Source organism: Macaca fascicularis, chromosome 17, assembly GCF_037993035.2.
Source record: "Macaca fascicularis isolate 582-1 chromosome 17, T2T-MFA8v1.1".
Taxonomy (NCBI): Eukaryota; Metazoa; Chordata; class Mammalia; order Primates; family Cercopithecidae; genus Macaca; species Macaca fascicularis.
Window position 1 is genome coordinate 42,086,668 of NC_088391.1, and position 18,458 is coordinate 42,105,125.

Sequence of the window (18,458 nt, forward strand, 5' to 3'; positions counted from 1 at the left end):
CTTTTTGCATTCTTAAATATTCTTTAATATTTATGAAATTAGGATAGCTCTTTCAGGTTTTTTATTCTTGGAAATAACATAAATGGTCCTAAAATGTAAGAACTCAAAGTTATTTTAATGAATCAATTATACAAGCAATAAACACAGAAAGACACAGGAAAATCATTTCACTAGATATGCAATTCCACTGCAATTATATTGATGGCAACAGTGGCCCATCTGGAGGGGCTGTTGCCATGATGGAGGCTGCAATGGGGGAGGCATGGCCAGGGCTTCAGCTCCACAGAGCCAGAAGGAGCCGGGAGTAAATGGAAGCCCAGTCCACTTCTGAGTTGTCAAGACAGGAGCCTTCTGCTTCCCAGGAGCATCTGCGGCTGCCCAGTCATGACTGCAGACACAGGCATTCCTGTGCTCTTGGGGACCAGAAGCAGGGAGGAGCTTCTCCTCCTGGGCCCAACTTCAGCCTCCCAAGCTGCGACTGTGGACTTAGGCATCTCTGCACTCTTGGGTGCCTAGGAAGCCTTCTTTCCCGACAAGCTCAGAGGTGCCTGCTCCCACTGCCTGGCCTCTCCCCACTCCTGGCTCCCACTCTGATTTCACAGCAAAGTTGAGGTTGAGCCTGGGAGATTTTACAACGCAGCTGGGTGTGCCCGCACTTGGGACAGCACTTACATGCCAGCCCCCTGTCCCCTGAGCCCCCTCCGGACTTTGGGTGCCAATGAGCATAGGAGGGAGTCTGAAGAGGGCCTGAGGGTAGCTCGGTGCTCCCTGCAGGTGCCCCTCAGCATGAACAGCCTGGGCACCATGAATAGCAGCAGGAGGTAGACAGTCTTTGGGTGGAAAAGGATGGGTCCCGGGTGAAGCCCCACCTTCAAGTTGGGGAAGACCTGAAGCATATGGGCCATTCTGCCAACCCTGTAGACTGGCGTGGAAACTTATGGTGCTTTGTCTGGGCCCACCCATGGCTGCCCACGGACCAATCAGTATGTACTTCCTCTCTTCTGAAGTCCATCAAAACCCGTGAATCAGCCAGACTCAAGAAAATGATGGGATGACCTGCCTGCAGAGAGGAGTTATCCATACCAGGGTCTCCTCTCTGCTTAGAGCTGAAAAGAGATGAGAGGATGGCCAGCTGCAGACAGGAGCTACCCGCCCCGGGTCTCCTTTCTGCTGAGAGCTGAGAAGATGATGGGACAACGTGGAGCTACTCACTCCAGCGTCTTCTCTCTGTGTTCAGTTGAGAGCTGAACACTCGTGGGGACATCCTGGCTATGGAGAGAAGCTTCCCACTGTGGGTCTCTTCTCTGCTGTTCTATCACTCAATAAAGCTCCTCTTCAACTCACTCACCCTCCACTTGTCCTGCATCTTATTCATCCTGGGCAGGGGAAAAGAACTTGGGACATGCCGAATGGGTTGAAAGAGATGTAACAAAAACAGGGCTGAAACATGTCCCTTGCTCGCCACACTGAGGGGCAACAAGGAGAGAAGAACTGCAGCCCTTTGGCAAGTCCAGACCTAGGAGCTCCCTGAGTCAGGCCTGTGACACGACTTTGGGGTTCTGCAGTTCCTGATCAGTGGCCAGACCACATGCACACTCCCCTTGTTACTCTCCTTGCCCTTGGCAGTCATGGGATTCAGGCCAGTAGCATGAGCCAAGTGCAACCTGCTGGGCCAAGTGGGCCAAGCAGGTCCAAGCAAAACTCAGGTAAAGGAACCACTGGCCACAGAGGTTTCCAGTTGATTAAGCAACACCCCAAAGATCCCGCAATAATTTGTATCACAAACCTTATATTTTTCAAAGGTATATTTGGTCAAATTTATATAAATTATAATTTTTCTAACGAGAATTTTACCTACTCATAGTACATTCAATACAAAATCAGAAATCTTTTCAGGATACTTTCTATAAACAATTTAAAAATAAATGGAGCTGCTTATGTTTGTCGCCATGGCGGGACACAGAAGTTGAGATATCAATTGACAGACTTAACTGCATAGCCTTTAAAATAATTTCTGTTTTCAACTCCATTTTTTTTCTCCCTCTTATCTATGATATCTGAGTCTAAAGTATCTCACTGGTTCCTTGAGTAAACTGCACCATTTCTCCTGTAGCACATTGGTTGATTTTGTTCTGGTTTATGTATCTGTTTTTATTTTTATTCAATTATTTTAAAGTACATTTTTGTGGATTACACAGATATGTATACAGCTGAATGAATTTACACAAAAAAATGCCCATACAAGCAGCATCTAGTTATTTAAACGACAGTTTGAACCATACGAAATTCACAGTTTTAATAATTTTTGACCATAAATACAACAAATGTATGTATTTGTTTACTAGTACTCCAGTTGTCTCCTGGAGTACACTCTCAGTCAGCACTATTCTACATATAGCTACCACTCTTGTTTTCTAACACATCATAGTTCTTGCCTGTTTTTGTGATTTATAGAGATGGTATCATGTAGTACGTATTCTTTTCTCATCTTCTACTCAGATTCTCAGTGAAATTCATCTTTGTGGTTGCATGAAGTGAGAATTCTTTGATTTTCATAGCTATATACTTTCCATTGTATACAAATACTATGCTTTATGTATTCCACTATTAGAATATTCGAGATATTTTCATCTTGGTGTTATTGCTAATATAGCTATACATTTTTATTACCTATCTCATAGTGAATAACTTCTCCTTTCTGCTCAGGATATTTCTAAGAGTGAAAGTGATATGCAAGAGTACATGTATTTATAGAGCTTTACCAGATACATCAGATGATTTTCTATTTGTGTTTCAATTTATACTCCCACAAGCAGAGTGTGAGAGTTTTTGTTGTTCCACATTTTTGCCATTATTTAGTCTTCCTTTTTAATTTTAGTCCTTCTACTGAGCATGTAATGGTATTACTTTGGAAATTTAATTTACGTTTCTCTGATCCTAATGAAATTTGATACAAGACCTTCTCCTGTCTGCTGATCACCTATATTTTTCCTTAGGTAAAGTATCTCTTCAAGTATTTGCCTATTTCATTTTTTTAATTAGGTTATTTATTATCAATTTATAAGAAGTTTTAAGTGTGTAGCAATAACTACTAAAACTGGATATTATTATACCTGTGACCAACATTTGCAGGCCTGGCTATAGATCCTCTGTGATATTATGATATCATGTGTGGCTCATAACTCTTATAGCCCTTGTTATAATGTTGGGGTGAGTTAGACCTCAGAAGCAGGTCTTAGAAAATAGAATCTCACTCTCTGACCTGCTGCTCTCTTTTCATTTGCCCTTTTTTCTATCCAAGTCAGGAATCTTCCCCCACGTTTCTGTTTTGAAATTCTCTGACCTACCTTATCTGATTGCAAATAAGATTCCAATTTCAGAAGGGGTCCTGCCTCATACCCTGTAGTAAGGAAAGCTTCACCAGAAGATCAAGAAGAATCTAAACAGACAGGCTGTGCTGTGTTTTCCTAAACAATCTATTAGTATTAGATCACACCTTTTTGTCTAGTCTATATAATTGTCCTTACTTCAATCATACTTACCTAACAAAGTTCTCCAGAAAACGCCTGAGAAGACAGGATATGGTGGAGTTTCCAGGATTGTTGACTGAACACATGGATATTACTGGGGTGTGGCTCAGCCTGGGAGGGCATGGAAGTTTTATATCCTTTACCCTCTACCTGGCTCTAGGCATCGCTTCATCTATTTCCTTTGCAATATCATGTATAATAAGCCAGTAAATGTAAGTGTTTACCTGAGTTCTGTGAACCACTCTAACAAATTAAACCCAAGGAGGGGGTTGTGGGAATCCCAGTTGATAGCAAATCAGTCAAAAGCACAGGTACAATATTCTGGGGCTTATGATTGGCATCAAAAGTGAGCAGCGGTCTTGTGGGACCAAGCCCTCAACCTGTAGAATTTGATGGTATTTCCCTTGAAGAGAGTGTGGGGGTTTCATTGGAGAACATTTATCTTTTATCCTCTGAACAATTGATTGCTTGCTTGCTGGAGGGAATAAATTCCCACACATGTAGTCACAGAAGTCTTCATGTTGATTGTTGTGCTGTGAGAGCAGGGAAAAACTGTTTTTCCACTCATATCCTCAAAACATATGCCCTTATGAATAGAAAGTTACAACCAAAAATTTCATTGCATCATAACATGTAATAGCCCAAAACCTTGAAATAATTGAAATCTTCATTAACCATTGAATATATAAATAAAATATAGTATGTTCATATAATAGATTATTATACACCATTGAGAATGAAGTATAATGTTGATGAGACTCACACATACAATTGTATGATTTTTTTGTATAAGATGTATACAAAAAATATAGGCCACATGTTTCCATTAATATGGTAAAACATGTTTGTGTGTTAAAAGTTAGAAAGTGATGATGTTGTTGCAATAAATGTTGATTGAGAGGGACTACAAGGGGGTCTCTGGTGTGTTGATAATCTTCTATTTATTGCAGTTTAACCTGTTCAGGCCCAACCCTTACAGACATAAGTTTACTTTAAAATATTTTTTAAAAATCAGATATTGAAATTCACTGATTTACTGTTACATTTCCATGGAATCATTCTTAAGTAACCTGAATTTCAGCAGTAAAATTCTAAATGAATCACAATAAGTTTGGAAAAATTCCTGGAGAATTTCCAAACTGCTAAATATAGGAATATTGATTAATGCAATTCTAGAAATAGCGATATTTTCATGAACAATTCCTTTATGCAAGATTTTTTGAAGCAAGGATTAAACTTTTATTATCAGTCAAAAATAATCTTGGCATAAAAGCACTGGGATCCGCTATATTATAAAATGGACAATACAGTATTTATATTTCATAATTCGATTTCCAATTTATTCCAGTAACATGTTATACGATGCTAAAATTAATCATTAAAGTAATTACCTTTACTTTTCTGTTTCTTCTCAATCAATTTGGGTATAGTAGGCAGAAAAGCTATTGTTTTTAGGATAAAGTCTTATGCAATATACATGCGAAAACTGGAAAATATTGTTGAGAAAGTTGTGCAACTATTTGTGTATTCATAAGTATGGAAAATATATAGTGTTTACAATATTTAGTTCTGAAAATAAAAGAAAATATTTCTTTGTAGCATATGGTACATGCAATTTTAATAAGGAGTATTTTAGGAGAGAAATTATATAAAATAAAAATTTTGAGTATAGGCAAGAAAAATTCCAGTGAGAATAGTTAGAATAAATTTAACAGTGAATGCTACTATTTACAAATTCTAGTGTTCAGTAAGTAATAATCTAAAATCAAATGCTTTATTTAGCAGAACATAAAACCAAAGTCACTTAAATATGTCATTTGGTCTGACAAAAAGAATTTGACACTATATTGAACCAGAAATGTATAATTTTATATTACAGAGAAACAGTAACACTTTCACCTCCTGAAAATAAGAAAAATTATCACTGACCTCTGGGTTCCTTTCCTCAAAATCAATGTTGTGGAACCCAAGATGTAAAGGTGAAGGTAAATTACAAGAACTAACTTTTGTACATTAACCTTAGTTAATTTGGTTGTGCAGAGTTCTTAGTTCCTTTTGGTAAATAATTGCAGCCATTGGTGAAATTTGAAATAGATAGACTTATTTACAAAGTCTAACAAGTTTCTAGTTTGCTATACCTTAAAAAATTTCTAACACTTACTTGCAAGAAAAGCTCACTGAAGCTTATTTTTGAAGGCAGGTTTAATTTACTGTTATGGCCAACTTGAGGCAATAATAAGTTGGCCATACCAATAGTTGGACTTGAGATCATTTAGAAATTAAGCAGCAGATGACTTCCTTAAAGATATAGGTTATAGGCATTGCTAGATATGTAGGGGGCTGAAAGTACTTTAATCAATCTAAAAACTTGAATACTTTAGATTTGAGTAATAATTTACATCTAGTGTTCATAATGCTAATAAAAACATCAATTTTACCAATAAAAAATGTATGACCTTTACTTTTATAATTTACAACATTTCTGGTCTAGATCAGAGATAAAGGTAGCTGAAATATTTGTAGGAGCCACCTCTGGAGTTTAGACTTTCTGATAAAATGATAGTTGACCACTCTTGAAATGTGTAAAGTATTTTATTGTATTGTATATGTACTGTATTGTATTGCATGTATATTGTATTGGCTAGTAAAAGACTAACCAAGCTGCATTATAATTGAATTTGAAAAAACACACAAACACACACACATACACTTGCCTATATCATACTATACTGTCTTTGGGAAGCATTTTAGAGTACTTTAAAATATTATCTGTAAAAATGTGAGAAACTCTGGAGAAGCTATAAACAATATTGGACTGCTGTGAATTTGTTGAAGGTAGGTAGGGCTGGAGGGGAAAAGGAAGGTTAAAACCTGCTAAAGAAAGAAGTCAGAGGCAGTTATGAGGGAATAGCAGAAAAAATATTCTTATGTTCTGATAATGCTGGTACACATTTCCATAGCTTTAAAGCAATAAAGGCCAAGACATTTATTGATGAGATTAGCAACAACTCGTTCAGAACTACCAGTGCCAGTGTCAAACAAGTTTTTCTGTTGAAGACTTACTGGATTGAAATGTGTGAGTTACTTTCTGTACTTCCCTCTAAGAGGATAAATGTGAAATTCTGACGACAATAAATACCTGGCCAAGTGGTCTCAGCAAGAGTTATCAAAAGTGCCTCTGTGAGGACTTCTGGTTTTAGCTCTTGCATGTAAAGCATGTGGAAGTTGCACTCCCATTCTGAAAGCAAGAACATGTTAAGAAAATGGAAAATAAATGACTTTCCTTGGATCCATCAATAATAAGCTACCACTGTAGAATTATTAGAATGGTTACAATCCATAAACCTGACAGCACCCATTGCTGGTGAAGATGCAAAACAACAGGAACTCTCAATCATGGTTGACGGGAATGAAAATGGTACAAACACTTTGTAAAATGGTACTTTTTATTTTTATTTATTTATTTTTTTACAGAGTTAAACATAGTCTTACCATATAATACAGAAAGAACTGTCCTGTTTTTTACCCAATTTATTTGAAAACTTATGTCTACACAAAAAGTTGCACATAAATATTCATCACAGTCTTAGTCATAGTCATCAAGAAATGGAAGGAAAAAAAGATGTGTTTTAAGAGATGAATCATACAGTATATATCCTTTAGAGCCTGGCTTATTTAGTTTAGCAATAGATATTTAAGAATTTACCATGGCTTGATAATTTGTATTGTATTGTATTTAATAAATGATAATATTTTATGATACATTAGAATACTATTCCGAGATAAGAAACAATACAAATTATCAAGCCATACTATAATCTTAAATACATATTGCTAAGTTAATAAGCCAGTCTCAAAAAGATACATACTGTATGATTCCATTCATGATTCTAGAATGTATCATCTTATAGAAAAAAACAAAACTATAAAGATGCTAAACAGATAGATAGTTACCAGGGGTTTAGGAAGGGTGGAGGTTTCAACAGATGAAACATGAGAATACTTTTTTTTTTTTTTTTGGAGCAGTAATACTATTCTATATGATATTCTCCAATACAGTGGAGGATCCATTATTCCATGCATTTATCAGAACTCAAGCATAAAGGGTAAACCTTAATTTAGGCAAATTTAATTATTTAGGACATCAAAGAATCCCAGGATGGGATGCAGAGTTTGACAACGTAATCTAAATGTATTACCAATATATGATATACCCCCACTAAAAAAAAAAAAAAAGTGACGAAAAAGATGCTGACCCAGGAAACATTGGAAATGAGTGGACTTTGTAAGACTGGCAAAAGCAGCAGTTCAGAAACATTATATCCTAGTTGATAAGATGTTTTCCACCAGAATATAAATTAACAATTTCAAAATCCTTATACCTGCATTTTGAAGTTGATTTATTAAGCAAATGACGGCAAATGGTACAAGCCAGGCCTTCTTACTATTAAAGTAGAATGTTACAGATAAGCAAGGGGTTAAAGTTAGATTGTGTGGTAGTAGACTAGATTTGGAAACATAAGTATAAACTCATGTTTAGCTTAATATGAATAGACACGCTTACATATAGTAATATTTATAGATATGTGTACATACTTTGGTTAATACACATGCATATTTCTTTATTCTGTCACATGAGAGGTTCTAGTAGCAATGTCAATCCATTAACAATAAGAAAACCAAGCAGGCTGATTATGGTTTCTAATCACAATCTCTAGTAAAAGAAACTAGGGCTCTGTGGGAACAGGGGTGGTTGTTGGGTTGGTCAGAAAATATATAATATGAACCTGGGGTATTTTGTAGTGCCAGAATGTAATAATATACTCAAAAAAGGAAATAAAACAAACAAAAAACACCCTAGCAATAATAGTATGTCAAAAGGACACAAAGTCAACTAAAAGAGTTTCCAATAGTCAAGGCTCAAACAATTCGAGCAAGGATATACATAAAGTAGTGTTAGATTTTAACCCAACACAAAATAAATATTCATGTGCCTATGTTGACATAAACATATAATTTGAGTTGATCAATGACAAGGAAGATACAATGTCCTCTGTAGAAAAATCTGAAATAATTTAGTTAGTTAACTACTCTGTAATCAAGGAGGTTAAACATAGCTCCTCACTTCTTAACTGTGGGCTGTACATAGTGATTTCCTTCCAAGAAATACAACATGGAAAGGGGAAAAACAGTAAATTCACACTGAAGAAACCTGATAAAAACTAATTCAACCAGATGATCAAGGTTGGCCTCATCAGTGATAACTCATGTGCATAGTGTCTACCCTTGATACGACATATTGAGAACTGTACTTTATCTATGTAGTCTTCTGCCCCAAAACTCGTAACTTTGACCCTGAAAAAAATTGCAAACAGATCCCATTTGAGAAATACTCTACAAAATATCTTAGCTATACAAACACTGTCAAAGTCACTAAAATCAAAGAGCATATGGAAAACTGACATTCAAGAGAGAGTTAGGAGCCATTACTACCAAATGTCATGTGGTATCCTGAATCAGAACTTGAAAGAGAAAAGGGACTTGTATCAATATGCGTTTATACATTTTAACAAGTGCATTATCCTAATTATAAGATATTAATAATAGAAAAAACTGGGTGCTGAGTATATGGGAACTCAGTAGTATATTCACAACTTTTAATAAACCTGAAACTATTCTAAAATAAAAACATTGATTTAAAATAATAAAAAGCAATAACCAAAAAAAGTGTCTGTTTGATGCATGGAGATAATTACTTTTCATCTTTTCCCACATCCATAAACTCATCAGGATGACTATAACTGGTATCTAGGAATTTGGCCATTCCTCAAAACATATTAATAATAGAAATACATAAAATTTGTATAGTCATTACTATGTGTTAGTCATTTTTCTAAGATTTATATACAAACACATACATACAGACACAAATACATATGTATATGTGCATATCTGTGGAGTGTGTGTATGCAGCATGTCTGTGTGTGTATATATGCATGCATACACACATGTTATGTATATATCCATATTTATAATATATATGTTTATTATAAATACATATGTAAATTAATTTAACCTTATAACAACTGTTGCTTTTACCACTATTCTCAACTTCAAGTTAGAAATTTGGAGAAATACTGAAGCTATACATTCCAACAAAAATTATAATTTGCTCAACTATATCCTATATTTTTTATTAGCATAGGGACTTTGATAAAATCTATGAGGGATTTATGATAATTAGCATTTAATTCTCAATAAGTTACCCAATGAGTTACATACTAATATTTTTCCTTTTCTACACTTGGGTAAACTGAGGCATAAACAAGTAAATTTTCTACATGCCACACATCTTTTGACTAGTAAGTTGTTAATATTACCAGCAGGGTACTTTGAATATGTGGGATCTGATTCCAGAGTAATGTGCTTAACCTCTTTTCTATCATGGCTCCCAGACTCCCATTGAAAGATTCCATAAAATCAGAAACAGGAGAGGAAAGAAATGGTACTCCTATATACAGTATGTAAAATTTAAGAATATCAGAGGCCAAAGTGAGAAGTCTAAAATTTTATAGAAGAATAGAAACTCATTCTAAGAATCACACTAAGAATCAGATTTTTCAACTGCATTATTGTATGCAAGAAGACAGAGCATTTTGGTTTTTTTGCAGGCAACTGTTAAATAAATTAGCATCTAAATTTCACATTTACTCAAACTTTTATTTAATCTGGGGAACTAATAAAGAAACCATTAGATAAACAAGTTATTTTTGTTCTACCATACGAAATTCAGGCTGAAATATTTTGAAGGTGACATATTAATATTTACAGAAATAAATCAAGGAAATGCTTGAAGACATAGAAAACAGAAATGTTCAAATAGCTTGCCATTTAACAGTTTCTTACACCAGTTTATTATTTTTGAGAACTAAAGAATACTTAATGTTTTTACAAACTATGTCTCATTTTTGTGCTCAATGAGAAAATAAGAGCATTCTGAAATAATCCTTTTGTGGGATTATATAATGTATACATATATATTTTACTACTTAAACAATCAATTGTTACATATTAACATACATGATTATCTAGTAGTGGAACATCATGGACATAAAAATAGAATGCACATGCATGACTATTAATCCAACAGAGAAAATTCAGCCTATGTATTACAAAACACAAAAGTGGGGCAAGAGGATTAACAAAAGAAAATATGTAAATAAAAAGTATGAAAAAACATGGTAGGAAAAACCTGAACAATAATCTGCTAAATGTAGTATAAATGAGTTAAACTCACAAAGTAAAATCCAAAGATCTTTTTGCATATTGGATAAAGCAACATCATTTACCAGTATACTATCCGAAATTGACAATAAACACGCATTCCAACACCCCCCCTTCCACACACAAATAAACACAGAAAGACTGGGAGATGAGAATAATATTCAAGAAAAGACAAAAGATTTTAGTGGCCAAGGCATGGCATTATGTATTGTGTACTGGTAAAAGTAACAATGGAAAAAGAATGTATATCTCTCATAAGCATTTGTGAACAGACCCATAAAATAAATTAAATAAAGTGTACAAACTGTATGGAGAGTTAAATACATCAATAGTTGTTGGGATGTAGGATATGTTAGAATTTTAACACAAATTATGAAAAAAGCATTTAAAAATTAGCAGATGCATCAAATATTTAAATAACACAATTTGTTCATTTGCATGTGCACATAAAACATAAATATCTCACTGGACAACAATACAATTGAAATAAATAACATGGTAGATTAAAAATGGTTACATATTTATTTGACAATGACATATTGTCAAATAATTTTTAGGCCCCCAAATAACAAAAGAATCTAAAGCAAATATAAAGGAAAACATTTTAAAAGTTCAGGACTGTTAAAATTATAAAGCAAAACACAGATAAGGGATTACTTAAATAGAAGTCACAAAGGATTAGGCTATAAAATTATTCATCATCGTTATATGTAAAAATATCTTAAACATTCCAAGTGGGAAAATGTATATAAACATTTTTTGATTTTTTTACCAATAGCCTGTGCAACATTATTGTCCTTTCATATTTTAAAATAAAATTTAGTATAATCAAAATTATTTTAATTTCATCTTTCATAATATAAATTACCTGTATATTTAAATTTCAATAACACACAACAAATGTATAAATATTGGGTGATTTTATAAATATTTATTTATGCTTTTAAAAAAATGTTTCCAAGTTTGTATAAACTTAAGGGGTACAAGTACAGTTTTGCTACTTAGATATACTGTGTGATGGTGAAGTCTGGGCTTTTTGGAGAATTAGCACCAGAATAATGCACATTGTACCCAGGAAGAATTTTCTCATCCCTCACCTACTTCCCATTCTCCCACCTTTTAGTCACCAATGTTTATTATTCCACACTCAAAGTCCATCTGTATATTTTACTTAGCTTCTACTTATATGTGAGAATTTGATATTTAACATTGTTTCAGAATTGTTTCACTTAAGGTAATAAACTCCAATTCCATCCATGTTGCTGCAAAAGACATGATTTCATTCCCTTGTATGGCTAAAAAATTATTCCGTGGTGTATATATACCAAATTTTCTTTATCCATTCATCTGTTGATGGACACTTAGGTTGATTATGTATCTTGGTTATTGTGAACAGTGTGATAAACATACAGGTTCAGGTTTTTTTTTCTTGTAATTATTATTTTTTTTCTGAGTAGATACCAAGAAGTGAAATTGTTGAATTAGATAATAGTTCTACTTTTGGTTATTTGAGAAATCTCCATACTTTTTTTTGACAGAAGTTGTATTAATTTACATTTCTACTAACCGTGTATAAGCATTCTTTTTTCTCTGCACCTTCACCAACATTTGTTATTTTTTGAGTTTTTTATAATAGCCATTCTGACTGGTATAAGATGATATTTCACTGTGGTTTAATTTGCATTTCTTTGATGATTAGTGATGTTGAGCATTTTTTTATATACTTATTGTTCATTTGTATATCTTCTTTTGAAAAATGTCTATTCATGTCCTATGTGCACTTTTTAATAAGATTGTTTTTGTTGTGGTGGTGGTAGTGGTGGTGGTGTTTGAGTTCCTTGTAAATTCTGGATATTAGCTCCCTATGAGATTCGTAGTTTGCAAATATTTTCTTCCATTGTGCAGGTTGTCAGTTCACTCTATTGGTATTCTTTTATTCTATTATTTCTTTTGCTGTGCAGATTTTTCATTTAATTAAGTCCCAATTGTCTATGCTTGTTTTTGTTGCTTGTACTCTTGAGGTCTTAGTCATAATTTTTTTTTTGCCTAATCCAATATCCTGAAGAATTTTGTCTAGGTTTTCACCTAATATAATAATTTCAGGTTTTATATTTAAGTTTTTAATCTTGACTAGATTTTTATATGGTGAGAAATAGGGGTCTAGTTTCATTTTTCTGCTTATGACATTCCCATTTTCCCAGCACCATTCATTGAAAAGGGTGTCCTTTCCTCAGTGCATGTTTTTGTCTACTTCGTCAAAGATAAGTTGGCTGTAGGTATTTGGCTTTATGTTGAGGTTCTCTATTTTGTTTAATTTATCTATGTTTCTATTTTTACAAGTACCATGCTGGTTTAGTTACCAAAGCCTTGTAAGTTATTTTGAATTTGGGTAATGTGATTTCTCTTGTTTTATTCTTTTTGCTTAGGATTGCTTTGGCTATTTGAGCTTTTTTGGGAGTTCTATATGAATTTCAGGATTTTTTCCTAATTCTGTGAAAAATGGTATCAGCATCCCTTCATAATAAAAACTTTAGGAAACTAAACATATAAGAAACATACCTGAAAATCATAAAGGGCATATGACAAGCCCACAGCAAAAGTTACACTTAATGAGAAAAATTTGAAGGAAATTCCCCTAAAAAATGGAACAAGACAAGGATGCCCACTTTGACCACTCCTATTCAACAAAGTACTGGAAATCCTAGCCAGGATTCTGTGCTTGGCTTATTTCATTTAACATAATTACATCCAGTACCACCTATGTTGCTATCAATGACATAATTTCATTCTTTTTTGTTGCTGACTAATATTCCATTATGTATGTATACTACATTTTCTTTATCTGTCTATCTGTTGATGGACAATTTTGGTTGATTCCATATCATGGTTATTGTGACTAGTGCTGTGATAAATATAGAAATGCAGTTATTCCTTTGGTATACCGATTTTCTTACCTTTGAATAAATACCCAGTAGTGAGACTGCTGGATCAACTGGTAGGCTTATTGTTAGTTTTTTGAGGAATCTCAAATAATGTACTTTTTTTTTTTTTAACTCTGTAACTTGCGAATAGGTTACTCAACAAAGTAACACAGTCCTCAATTATTCTTTTATTCTTCATATGGTGGACACAAATAATTTTGTATCTGGCATCCACTTCTAATCTCCTATTTTTGAACAGATATTTATTATTATTTTTAAATGTATTCACTACATAATAAAAACACTCATATAGTTTTCGATAAGGTAGTTTGGGGAGGAGAGATGGATAAATAGGTGGAACACAGGAGATTTTTAGGACAATGAGATAATTCTGTATGACACTATAATGGGGGATACATGATATTACACATTTGGCAAAACTCACAGATCCATACAATGTAGAAAGTGAACATTAAAGTAAACTATAAACTTTAGTTAATAATAACAGATTAATATTGGTTAATCAATTGTGACAAATGTGCCACACAAATGCAAGATGTTAATAAGGAGAGAAATTGAAGATGCGGGAAGTGTATGAGAACTATCTGTGCTTTCTGATCAATCTTTCTATAAAATGAAAACTGCTCTAAAATATAGGCTATCAATAATAAAATAAACATGAAGCAATAGTGCAATTATGACACGGACTCTGGTTATTTTTAAATTGCTTTTCTTTGATGATTGCCATAGATCCAACTGATGTTTTTGTCAATCAAACAGAAAAGGTAGTGTTTCTTACATTGGAAAATATATACTTGATTTTTATCATTGATTATGAAAAAATTTACACTTTTTTAAAACTGCTAGATAGGTATCTAATGACCATAAGAAGAATCAGACTTAGGATAAAGGCAATGCTTTATTTATTTGTCAAGTCACTGAGCAGAGAAAAAAAACTGGTCTTTGATGACAGCTTTTAACAGCTGAATGAAACAACCACAAATACTGCCCTACACCTAATTTCATGTTTTGTAGCACAAAAATCTATTGTTTAAGCCACTTTAGTTAGAGGCTTCATTTTCCTGCAGATGAAAGCATCCTGAATGATAGTACAATCTGTTTTTCTTATGTCTTTTTGAACATACTAGAACCATTGACTTCTATTCCCTCTTTCCTTAACTCTCATTCTCTCCACTGATCCATATAATCTAGGATTTGAAAGAAACACAGAAAAACAAAATAAGACAAATGAATGTCAAACGTAAACCAAAAAAATAAAATTCTAAGCCCCTCCCCACCCCCGGCAAACTGAAAGTACCCTCCTCTAGGTCAAGGGGACCCAAACAAACCTGGAAATACTAGTTCAGGTCATGACAGGAAGAGGAGAGTTGGACATGTCTCATTTTGCTCTGTTTCTCTTGGAGTTTAGACAAAACTGACAAGCATTAACGTTAAAATGAGGATCTTAAGACACATCTATCCTCTAGGAAGCCTGCTAACTGGAGGCTTCATCTCTTCATCTACATGACAAAAACCTTGGCTTCCACAAGCTCCCCTCTTCTTACCTTGGCTCAAGCTAATTTCAGCTCTTCAAGCAGAACTTAATCTTTTTAACCAATTGCCAAACAGGAAATCTTTAAATCCACGTATATCCTGGAAGCTCTCCTGCTTTGAGATGTTGTGCCTCTTTGGACTTAAGACATGTAGAAATGTGTCAATACATGTACTGATTTATGTAATTGCCTGTAACTTCTATCTTCCTAAAATGTACAAAATCAAGCTGTTAAACCAACCTCCTTGGGCACATGTTCTCAGAACCTCCGGAGTCTGTGTTCTGGGTCATGATCCTTAACCTTGGCAAAATAAACTTCTAAATTAATTGAGACCTGTCTCAGATACTTTCTGGCTTATACCAATAATCCAGGCACCAGAAATCTACATTAATAGATCTAAGACCCAATACTTGTGTGTATATGATATAGTTTGAATATTTGTCTCCCAATCTCATGTTGACATTTGATCCTCAATGTTGCAGGTGTGGGATAGTAGGAAGTATTTTGGTCATGGGGGCAGATTCCTCATGAATGGCTTAGTGGCATGGGTAGAACTACTGTTTATAAAAAGAGCTCTGCACCTCCTCTTGCCCTCTCTCTTGCTTTCTTCCTCTCGCAATGTGATGCCTGCCCTCTTTTACTGCCTGCCATAAGTGGAAGCTCCCTGAAACACTCACCAGGAGCAGATGATGGTGCCGTGCTTCTTGTACAGGTTATAGAACTGTAAGCCAAATAAACCTCTTTTCTTTATAAACTACCAGCCTCAGATATTTCTTTACAAAAATGCAAAGTGGACTAAGACAATATATTAAAGACTGTAATGTGAAATTTTCATCATTTTGCTCAACTAAGTGTCTGCATAGAGTGAAGATATCTTTGGACTTTCTTTAAATTATAAAAATCAATAGTAAGATGATCAAGTCTCATTTGAATGAATTCATAGACGTAAAACACTGTTTTTTCTTCATATCCTTTTTATCTTTTATTCATGTTTATATGGAAATAAAGTATGCATGAAATAATTTCACAGTACATTTTTGCTCAACATTATTGTTGTGACATATGCTTTTGTCAATTACTTCCTGTATACTGTATATACACCAACACATTAATATGTTATAGTTTATTATTTTTCAGAAACAATTTGCTGTTTTTGATAATCCAACTATTTCTAAACACAATAACTAACATTTTATGACATTTTCTATTATACATCTCCCAAAATCAATCATTTTTTTTTGTAAAATTGTTTGTGTGTGTGTGTGTGTGTGTATATATATACAGTAACATCAAATATCTACATAGGGAAGTACACATGACTATAATGAAAAAATATACATTTAGTACTATAAATTTTACAATAAAATTTATTTAATTATTGTGATATACAACCATTGTAAATAGTCTTCTTTCATTTTTAATATAATTTAGAATGAATCTAATTTTTGCTTTTATCTTTTCCATGTATTTAATTATATTTTGACTGCCAGATTATTTGCACTTGCTTGTATCCAATAAGAATTTTTTTATATCAGTATATAAGCATTATTTATGATATTTTTAGGATTGTAGTAAGACTCAATTTTAGACTGGAATATGCAGATATGAAAGAAGAATTGTTTTACTCACAAAATTTTGCTTTCATAAAAAGGCCTATTGATTTCTTAGTGGAGTGAAAACTAAGTTAAATATCTCACTGTCAGGTAACAGATGTTGAAAAAGATTAGCACAGTAGTTGAATACACATTTACTAAAAACATACATAAAACACTTAATGATTCAGTGTTTGTGCTCTTTTTGGTTTAAGATTCAAATACTTCCAGTCAAACTAGTTTTAAACAGAAAACCATAAAATGAATCATCTGAGAAATAAAATAAATAATTTCAATTGACAAAGAATGTTTCATAAATGTATTATTTTCTAGAGCATAAAAATTTTTAATTATTCTGCTGGTTCCTAAAGTATAATGACTACTCCATATGGTGTGCAATGAAAGCCAATTTTTCAAACTAATAAGAAGTACTGATTTTAATCTCAACTAAGTCTGGCATCTAAACCCATATTTCCTATCCTTAGATTTTTTACTCCTGTTCTTTTTATGAAAGTAAGAACTGTATCAGTTAGAGTTCAGTGCAGTCAATTAATACCCCTCTAGTTTTATACCAACAAAGTGATTTAATACATGCATATATAGGGTTATAAAATAACCAGCAAAACTTGAAAAGTGGGTTTCAGGAGGTGATGTCCAAGAATGCATGTTATGTTAGTTTGTATTGGACATTGAAATGCTGTTACAGATATTTCCATTTTCTCTGGAAAATCACACTTTTATGACTTTTCTTTCCAGCATGAAGGTGGCCAAAAGGGGCAAGGAAATACCCTCCTCTTTACTTCTATCTCTCAAGTATTTGCAAGTGTGTATCATTAACAATCAAATTAACTTGGAATACTATAGTGACAGATTGGTCTAAAAGATACAGTTTTGAAAAATTATAAAAATATCAAGTATATTTTTAGGTAGCAAGATTAGTAAAATATTGTCCACGCACAATCATCCAACTTTATCAAAAGTATCAATTTTCTGCTGCTCCGTGAGAAACCACCTCAGAATCGTGCCTTAAAACAACATTCATTTGTTTGTTTATGATTCTGCCATTTGAACGAGAATCAGGTGGGCTGTTTTTCTGGGACTGTACCTGTAGTAACTCATACGGATACAGGAATGTTATAGTCACCTTGGAGCAGGATGGTCACAAATGGTTTTAGCTTCAAGTCTGATAGTTCTTTTTTTCTAGTCCCTTTATTTCCTGAAAACTGTTAAATTAGTAAATAAGCATGATTAAATTTAGTTTTAATATATTTGGCAAAATTTTTAATGTTGATGATGTTTACTGCTGTTTACTTCATACCAGGAGACACAAAATGATTGATTCTCCCACTTTTAATAATGCTATGCACATTTATTTATAATGCTATAAAATTAACTTTATAACATTTTCTGGCATATATCGCCCGTTCAAAATCAGTAGTTTTCATATACAGTATGACAACAGTATGCATCATGAATGTTAGAGTTAAGTAGAAAAACAATGAGCCATCAGTTCAACTCACTGCAATTAGTCAATCAACTTTCAACAGAAATTGACTTCATTTAAACATTAAAAAATGT